At 45.5% G+C, this 9,666-nt stretch overlaps 1 protein-coding gene and 1 pseudogene across 3 annotated transcripts in view; one reads left to right on the top strand and one right to left on the bottom strand.

Moving 5' to 3' along the window:
• Nucleotides 1-2,287: 2,287 nt before the first annotated feature.
• Nucleotides 2,288-2,801, bottom strand: LOC132505833 (S-phase kinase-associated protein 1-like; annotated as a pseudogene).
• Nucleotides 2,802-9,036: 6,235 nt separating this feature from the next.
• ITCH (itchy E3 ubiquitin protein ligase) overlaps nucleotides 9,037-9,666 on the top strand; it is a 120,485-nt gene continuing 119,855 nt past the window's right edge. For all 3 annotated transcript variants that reach the window (XM_060123056.1, XM_060123057.1, XM_060123058.1), the window contains exon 1: nucleotides 9,037-9,142. The gene's annotated coding sequence lies outside the window, so the exon portion shown is untranslated. The remainder of the gene's footprint in view (nucleotides 9,143-9,666) is intronic.

The following is a 9,666-nucleotide window of genomic DNA, read 5'->3' as shown; positions in this document are numbered from 1 at the left end:
ACATGTAGATCTGCCTTGCTCCTTTTTTTTTTTTTTAAGGCTAGCATAATTTTCTAGTACCGTAATTTATCTTATCCCCTACTGATGGACTTTGTCCTTATTTCCGATCTTTTCCTATTACAAACAATGTTATGATGGATCACATGTTCATCTGCTATTTTGCTCCTTGCCTATTTATCTAAAGGATAAATTCTTAGACATGGAACTGCTGGAACAAGTGGTGTATGTGTTTTTTAAAACAACTTTATAAAAAGTATAATTGACATACCATAAAATCTACAATTCAATGATCTGTAGTAAATTTATTGTTTTTCAATCATTATCATAAACTATTTTTAGAACATCTTCATCACTCTAATAAGACCCCTCATGGTCATTTACATGAGTTAATTCCCATTCCTACCTCCTGTTCCAGGCAACCACTCATCTACCTTCTGTTTCTATAAATTTGCCTTTTCTGGACATTTCAAATACATGGAATTAAATATACAATATGTGACCTTTTGTGTCTGGATTCTTTCCTTTAGCTTAATGGCTTTCAGGTTCATTCATGACACAGCATGTATCAATAGCTCATTCCTTTTTATTACTGAATAGTATTCCATTGTATGGATATGGCACGTTTTTAAAATTCATTCTTCAATTGATTGACATTTAAGTTTCTTCCCCCCACTTTTTGGCTATTATGAATAACGCTGCTGTGAACAGTCACATGCAAGTCATTGGCATTCATTTTTTTCATTTTTCTTGGGTAGATACATAGAAGTGGAATTGTTGGGTCATATATGTAGAAGTGGAATTGTTGGGCCATATGATAAATATATGCTTAGCTTTTTAAGAAACCAACAGACTGTTTTCCAAAGTGGCTGTACCATTTTACACTTCTACCAGCAAAGTATGAGACTTCCTGTTTCTCCACACTCTTGCCAACTTTGTTATTGTCTGTTTTTTTTTTTTAAATAACCACTCTGGTGGGTATAAAATGGCATCTTATTTTGTTTTTCACTAATGGCTAACGATGTCGGGCATCTTTTCATGTGCTTATTCCTGTACTTTCTTTAGTGAAATGTGTTCATATCTATTGACCTTTTTTATTTTTTAATTAAAATTTTTTTTAATTAATTAATTAATTAATTAATTTTTGGCTGCGTTGGGTCTCTGTTGCTGCACGGGGGCTTTCTCTAGTTTCAGTGAGTGGGGGCTACTCTTCATTGCGGTGCACAGGTTTCTGTTCGTGGTGGCTTCTCTTGTTGTGGAGCACGGGCTATAGGTGCATGGGATTCAGTAGTTGTGGCTCACCGGCTCTAGAGTGCAGTCTCAGCAGCTGTGGCACACCGGCTTAGTTGCTCCATAGCATGCGGGAACTTCCCGGACCAGGGCTCAAACCCATGTCCCCTGCATTGGCAGGCAGATTCTTAACCAATGCACCACCAGGGAAGTCCTTATTGCCCCTTTTTAAATGGGGTTGTTTGTCTTCTTATTATCAAGTTTTAAGAGATTTTTGTATGGAGGGTGTTGGGGGAGGGATGGATTGGGAGTTGGGGATTAGCAGATGCAAACTATTATATAGAGAATGGATAAACAAGCTTCCATAGTATAGCACAGGGAACTATATTTAATACCCTGTGATAAACCATAATAGAAAAGAATATGAAAAGGAATGCATATATATGTATAACTGAATCACTTTGCTGTACAGGAGAAATTAATGCAACATTGTAAATCAACTATACTTCAATAAAATAAAATTTTTAAAAATTACCATACCAAATTCTACCAAAATAGTTACCTATGAAATAATATGATGTCTGGCATTTGCTTCAAAAGAAGCCATCGGCAGAGGTAATAGATGAAAGCTATTGTTAATGAGTTGCTATTTGAAGCTGGCTGAAGCTGGAAATCCATTATACTATTTTCTTTTCTTTTATGTATCTTTGAAATTTTTCATAATGAAAAGTTTTTGTTGTTGTTGTTTTCTATTTCGGACAAATTTTTGCAAGTTGTTTTATTTACAATGCCAACTTTTTGTGTGTGTGTGTTTTGTTTTGTTTTGTTTTCGGTACGCGGGCCTCTCACCGCCGTGGCCCTTCCTGTTGCGGAGCACAGGCTCCGGACGCGCAGGCTCAGCGGCCATGGCTCACGGGCCCAGCCGCTCCGTGGCACGAACCCGTGTCCCCTGCATCAGCAGGCGGACTCTCAACCACTGCACCACCAGGGAAGCCCTGTAAAATCATTTTTTTTTTTTTTTTTTTTTTTGCGGTACGCGGGCCTCTCACTGTTGTGGCCTTTACTGTTGCGGAGTAAAATCATTTTTGATACTGAATGTCTTTCGAATCTCCTCAGCAATTTTCCCCTTGATCATACTGGCAACAGTCTTGCAGGTAACATCAAGCAAACCTTTGATGTCTAAGTAGTTTGCTGCCAGTATAAGCTCAAAAAGTGTTCCTTGGTCAACTTTCAGGAATTTTTGATCCCAAACAGGGATATCATCTGTTCGATTTTCTTTGCTCTCATCATCCTCAGGAGGAGGAGGACCATCCTTGTGGTGGGTGCACCACTGAATGACCTTTTTTAATATTGCTGCATTAACATTTGGCTAGGGGACTGGATCATCATCTCCTTCATTATCCATTCCCAAATTTTCCAACGTGGTCTTAATAGTCACAGATTGTTTTGCAATTTCAACATCAACTTCAAATATCTCTCCATCACAACTCTGCAACTTAATTGAAGGCATGGTGTTAGGATTCAAGGAGATGGCAGGCCAGAGGTTGATGAGAGCAGGGCGGCGTCTGCAAAAAGAAAAACACAAAAGCTGAGAACAAGGCCAACACCTGTTTTGTTTTTTTTTAATTAATTAAATTATTTGTTTTTATTTTTGGCTGTGTTCGGTCTTCGTTGCTGTGCGTGGGCTTTCTCTAGTTGCAGCGAGCGGGGGCTGCTCTACATTGCAGTGCGCGGGCTTCTCATTGTCGTGGCTTCTCTTGTTGCAAAGCACAGGCTCTAGGCCCGTGGGCTTCAGTAGTTGTGGCACATGGGCCCAATACTTGTGACCGGGCTTCAGTAGTTGTGGCACGTGGGCCCAATAGTTGTGGCTCGCAGGCTCAATAGTTGTGGCTCATGGGTTCTAGAGTGCAGGCTCAGTAGTTGTGGTGCACGGGCTTATTTGCTCTGTCGCATGTATGTGGGATTTTCTGGGACCAGGGCTCAAACCTGTGTCAGCTGCATTGGCAGGTGGATTCTTAACCACTGTGCCACCAGGGAGGCCATTTTTTTGTTTTATTTGTTTGTTTGTTTTTTTATGGCCACTTTTGGTATACCACCTAAAATCATTTTGTGTGCATCATCAGTCCACAACCCCTTGGAAGATACTGGCTTAAAGGATAAGAGTGAGGGCTCTAGAATCAGGCTGACCAAATTTGAATCCTGCTCCACCAGTTACTAGTTGATCTCAGGCAAGTCCCCAAACCTCTTTGGCACACAGCTGCCTCGTGTGAAAAATCAAGCACTAATTTTAATTGAACACTTACTATGGTCCTGTACTGTGTTAATGCTCTGTCATTTTATCCTCTCCACAACCCTAAGAGTTTAGTCCTGTTTCACAGTTGAGGAAGCAGCCTGAACACACGTGACTGAAGCATTTGACCTTTCAGGACCTGCCCCTCCTCCCTCCAAGTTTAGAAGGTCCTCCAGGACTGAAAACAAAGTCACATGTTCCTATATCTCTAATTGCAGCCTTTACCGCCTCTGAAGTTTACATGAGTCAAGGCTGAGTTCTAAGATTCCCCGGAGTTTCTGGTCTGATGACACCTTTCCATCTTGCATAATGTGACCTAGATGCTTGTCTCTTGATTCCATTTTTGCTTGAGGAATTTGCAGGCATGACTTTTTTTTTTTTTTTTAAAGACAGGTATAATTCAGTTTAGGATAGACATTTCCAGTGAGAACTGTGGGCAAGAAGTGATTCTGGTCTGCAATCTGTAGCTATGGGCCAATGGGGCTTTCCTAGGAGAGGGACAACTTCATGTTTGAGAGCAAGAAAAGAGGTACTGAGGATAATGAACAAGACTAGGAGAAGCTCTGGCATGCTTTATATTATCTCAGGGAGTTCTTCAGTCCTGCAAATGCTCCTCTGAATCTAAATCCTCCCAAAAACTGGAGGAGGAGGTGCTGAGCACTTTTTATGGCTATTTATTACTGGTCCTTGGAGGCATTTAATTTCACTACCCCAATGGAGAAAGTGTATAAAGCCCTGGAAGTAGGGTTACCAAATAAAATACATGATACCCAATTCAATCTGAATTTTAGATAAACAATAAAAAAAATTAGTGTAAGAATGTTACATGCAGCATTTGTCACATATTTATACATGCAGCATTTGTCACATATTTATACTAAAAAATTATTAATTTTTTATTGCAATTCAGATTTAACTGAGCATCCTACTTATTGTTTTTTAAAGAACCATTTTGGTTTTTTGGTGTTGTTTGGGGTTTTTATAATTAATTAATTAATTTATTTATTTTTGACTGTGGTGGGTCTTCATTTCTGTGCGAGAGCTTTCTCTGGTTGCGGCGAGCAGGGGCCACTCTTCATCGCGGTGCGCGGGCCTCTCACTATCGCGGCCTCTCTTGCTGCGGAGCACAGACTCCAGACGCACAGGCTCAGCAGTTGTGGCTCACGGGCCCAGTTGCTCCACGGCATGCGGGATTCTCCCAGACCAGGGCTCGAACCCGTGTCCCCTGCATTGGCAGGCAGATTCTCAACCACTGAGCCACCAGGGAAGCCCCTTCCTACATTTTTATTTTCTAAATCTGGCAACAGTACCTGGGAGGGAGGGACTGAGGTGCCTAGGGACAGAACTTGTGTACCTCATTTTGCAGATGACAAAACAGTCCTTTTTAAAAAATAAATTTATTTATTTATTTAATTTTTGCCTGCATTGGGTCTTCACTGCTGCACGTGAGCTTTCTCTAGTTGCGGCAAGTGGGGGCTTCCTTGCAGTGCGCGGGCTTCTCATTGCGGTGGCTTCTCTTGTTGCAGAGCACGAGCTCTAGGCACTCGGGCTTCAGTAGTTGGGCCATGTGGGCTCAGTAGTTGTGGCTCACGGGCTCTAGAGTGCACGTTCAGTAGTTGTGGCACATGGGCTTAGCTGCTCCGTGGCATGTGGGATCTTCCCAGACCAGGGCTCAAACCTGTGTCCCCTGCCTTGGCAGGTGGATTCTTAATCACTGTGCCACCTGGGAAGTCACTTCTTTTTTTAAAAAAAATTTTATTTATTTATTTAGGCTGCGCCGGGTCTTAGTTGCGGCATGCAGGATCTTTTAGTTGTGGCATGTGGACTCTTAGTTGCATGCCGCAGCTGAGAGTCTACATGTCTAGTTCCCCGACCAGGGATCAAACCCAGGCCCCCTGCATTGGGAGTGTGGAGTCTTACCCACTGGACAACCAGGGAAATCCCAACAAAACAGTCTTAAAGAGGGAAAATGATGAGCCACGACCTCAGGTCTTCAGTGGTTTCTTCGGATCCAGATCTGAGGCTCCCACAAGCCCCATGCAGTGTCTTCTCTCCATCAACACACAGTTCTGCCACTTTTCAAGTGTTTCCCTTCCTCTGGCATTGAATGCAGAATGGCTCCAGGGAAATGGGGGACAGCAGCATGACTAGCAGTGTGACTAAGTGTTCTGCAGGGAAAGCCAGTAAGTGACAGGTGGCATGTGGGCTGCTGGGGTTTCTCTCCCCACTCCTTCCAGCTCTTCATCCCTGCTTCCTTCTCTCTCCAAAGGCCTGGGAAACTCCTTCCCTTGCTGGTGGGGGCCTCTCCCAGGCTTCCTGCCCCTGCTGTAGCAGGTCTGGGTCCTGTCCCAGTTTGACCTGGCTGTCCAAGGCAGAAGAGGGTATAGGTGGCTCAAGGCTCTATTAGCCACCAGTCCTACATTCTGACCAGGCCAAGACTAGACTGGCTTTTGGATCAGGGAACTTGGGAGCCAGAGCCACACAGCATGGGAGATGAGGAAATGCCCAGGCTGGAATTCTCTGCCCTTACCAACCCAGCTTCTCCTTGGAGAACCACCAACTAACTACTTACCCTAGATGTCCTAGAATCTTCACAACATCCTAGGAGGTAGTATCTATTATTCCTATTTAGAGATTTGGCCACTGAGGTTCAGGGGATTTCCCTAAAACCCCTGAAGTAACATGTTGATAGTCAGAACTAGCTCCTCCTTGATCTACGTGCCTCTGAAGAAGCCTGACATTAATTCTGCTAGGTTCTACCTCCCAGATCACAGCTAATCTACCCTTGGTATGAGCAAGAAGGTTAGGATATCATAGTCCACCCAGCATAGTGGTTCTCAAAATGTGATCCCTAGGCATCAACATCACCTGGGAATTGTTAGAAATGCAAATTCTTGGGCCTGATTCCAAAACTTCCTGACTTAAGAAATTCTGGGTGTGTTACTTGGCAATCTGGGTTTTAATAAGCCCTCCAGCTGATTCTGATGCACTCTAAAGTTTGAGAAGCTGGCATGTAGTAGAAAGAGATGCATTTTTGGAATAAAATGAGTATACATTTAAAACATATATTTGTTTTGTATATACTTTTCTTGACATATAATATACAGAAAAATACACATATCATAAATATGCAGCTTGATGAATTCTCACAAAGTGAACATGCCTGTGTACCAGCACCCAGGTCAAGACACAGAACATTTTTACCAGCCCCAAGAACCCCTTTTTTTGTCTCCTTCCTGGTATTACCTTCCCTCAAAGGTAATCACTATCCTGACTTCAAACACCATACATTAGTTTTGCCTAACATTAGATAATTTAAAAATTGTATATGAAGACAGAATCTGGAGCGGACTTCGGTTGGCTCCCTGGTTCCTGGCTGAGTGATCTGGACCATTCATCTAATTTCCTTGAGACTCATTTCCCTCTCTGTATAATGGGCATAAAAAATACCTCATACCTTAAAGGCACACTGTGTTCCCCAATCTTGCCTAGTGATAAGAATCACCTGGGGCACTAGTTAAAAAATCCACATTCCCCCATTCTTTTTTTTTTTTTTTTTTGCGGTACGCGGGCCTCTCACCGCCGCAGCCCCTCCCGCCGCGGAGCACAGGCTCCCGGGTGCGCAGGCCCAGCGGCACGTGGGATCCTCCCGGACCGGGGCACGAACCCGCGTCCCCTGCATGGGCAGGCGGACTCCCAACCACTGCGCCACCAGGGAAGCCCTCCCCCATTCTTAATAGGACAAAAATTGGTTGGGGGTGCAGAGGTAATTTAAAAAAAATTTTTTTTTCTAAATTTATTCTTTTGTTTTTGTCATGTGGCGCTGTGCAGCTTGTAGAATCTTAGTTCCCCAACCAGGGACTGTACCTGCGCCCTCCACAGTGAAAGCGTGGAGCCTAACCACTGGACCGCCAGGGAATTCCCTCTGCCTCCCAATTTTTTTGTAAAAGCATAGATATATGGCACATAAATTGATAAACAGTATGTTTGTGATATTAAAATTTCATGAGGGAATTTAGGAAAAAATGTCTAGGACTTCCCTCGTGGTCCAGTGGTTAAACCTCTGCTCTTCCACTGCAGGGGGCACGGGCCTGGACCGGGAACTAAGATCCCGCATGCTGCAACGGGGGCCAAAAAGAAAAAAAAAGTGTAAAAATGTTCCTTACAGGGATGATAATTTCAAAAAAAGGTGAGAAACACTGCCTACCACAGTGATTCTCCACGTGTGGTCTGTGGTTAAAAATGCAAAATCTGAGGCCTGACCTCAGAGTTACCAAATTGGAAATCCTGGGGGTGAGGCCCAGCAAACTATGGTTTAAGTCCTGCGCTTGATTCTGATGGGCACTAGAGTTTGAGAACCATTGCGCTAGACAATGTGAATGGGGTGGGGTTATAGGAATCTGTATGTTTAACAAGCTCTCCTAAGGTACATTGCAGGAAACAATGACCTGGAGGATTTGAAAGTATTTGAAAAGTGTAAGTGACTTTACAGATGGTAAAATACTATACTATTTTCATTAAGAGGAACATGCTAAACAATAATAGCAAAGGTCACTAATTACTAAGCACTTAGTTGTGCCTCTGAGTCCACTTGCACAGCCTGTTCTCACAACCCATGACGGAAGTTAAGAGGTTGGACTCTGAAACCAGACTGCCTGGGTTCTTACCCAACTTGTGACTTGGTTTGTGCATCTGTAAAGTGAGGAAAATGAAGGTACTTCCTTCATAGATTTGTTTTGAGGATTAAAGAATCTTATTGATCAGGGGACTTCCCTGGTGGTCCAGTGGGTAAGACTCCATGCTCCCAATGCATGGGGCCCGGGTTCCATTCCTGGTCAGCGAACTAGATCCCTCCTGCATGCCACAACTAAGAAGTCCACACGAAGTCCACATGTGGCAACTAAGACCCTGCATACCACAACTAAGACCCCACGCAGCCTAAATAAATAAATGTGTTAAAAACCAAAAAAGAATCTTATTGATCAGCTCTTAGAACACCTGCCATGTTGGCACCACTTACGTTTAAGCTGTTTTCATCATCCCTAAGTGCACCCTGTTAAAAGGTGGAGTTGAATCCAATCAATGCAACTCCTGAGTGTACTTTCCTAAGGACTAAGCTACAGTTCAGTGGTTCTCAAAGTGTGATCTCCTACCAGTAGTACACCAGAGAGCTTGTCCGAAATGTAAATTATTAGGTCCTATCCCAGATCTGATGAATTAGAAACCCTGGGGGTGGGGCCCAGTAGTCTTAAGTTTTAACAAGCCCTTCAGGTGATTCTGATGCACGCTAGAGTTTTGGATCCGCAGCTACAGCTTTTAGAGGTTCTGGTGTGTGATTAGGACGGTTTTCAAAAAAAGCCTAGAGGTACTGGGAGCAATCCAAGCGTCCCTCCCACCTGACTGAGCGCAAATCCCGATTTAGCTGCGCTCATCAGCCTCTGCGAGCTCTTCCTGCCGGCAGCGGGCTAGTGCGCAAGACCTTCTGGGGCTTGTAGGCCAGATCGCTCTCGAGCTGGAGGCGCCTGCGTGTTGGCCGCCAACTCGCTCTAGTAGCTGTGGTCCGGGCTCGGGACCGGCTGCCATCTTAGTCGAGGGACGCAAGAGTCGCCGCCGCCCCGAGTCCCGGTAAAAACCCGTGGGCGGACTGGAGGCAGTTCTGGGGAGAGGGAGGGTCCTGGATAAGCGTGTCCGAGGAGAACGAGGGATGGAGGAGTGCGGCGCGTCAGTCGGGACCCCAGAGCCGTGGCTGCTTCCTCTTCCCTCAGAGCCGGTGCCCGTGGGGGGCGCGGGGAGCTCGGGCTAGTGGCAGGGGCCCGGCGGGGGTCGGGGTGGGTCGGCTGGACGCACCCAGCGGCCACTCTTGGGCTCAGGCGTCCGGAGCCCCTAGCCTTACGGGCGCCAACTTATGAGAGGACTGGGCCGCAGTGGGCGCCCGCAGGGTCTGGCCCCGAGCCCCTCAGCCCCGCCCGGGGGCCACTCTGCCGCGGCCCGGCCTACGCGCGGGGCCGGGCGGCAGCGGCAGGCGCGGGCGACGTGGCCCTGCGAGGGGCGGTGGCCGGGCCCACCTGCCACCCGCTGCCCTTCCCGAGACTTTTTGGAGCCCCCACTCGCGAGAGGGGCCCAGTACAGCGGCTGCCTCTCTTCTCTCT

The sequence above is a fragment of the Lagenorhynchus albirostris genome, chromosome 15 (genome assembly GCF_949774975.1).
Source record: "Lagenorhynchus albirostris chromosome 15, mLagAlb1.1, whole genome shotgun sequence".
Lineage (NCBI taxonomy): Eukaryota > Metazoa > Chordata > Mammalia > Artiodactyla > Delphinidae > Lagenorhynchus > Lagenorhynchus albirostris.
The sequence above is the reverse complement of the archived record's forward strand: the minus strand, read 5'-3'. Positions and strand labels throughout refer to the sequence as shown.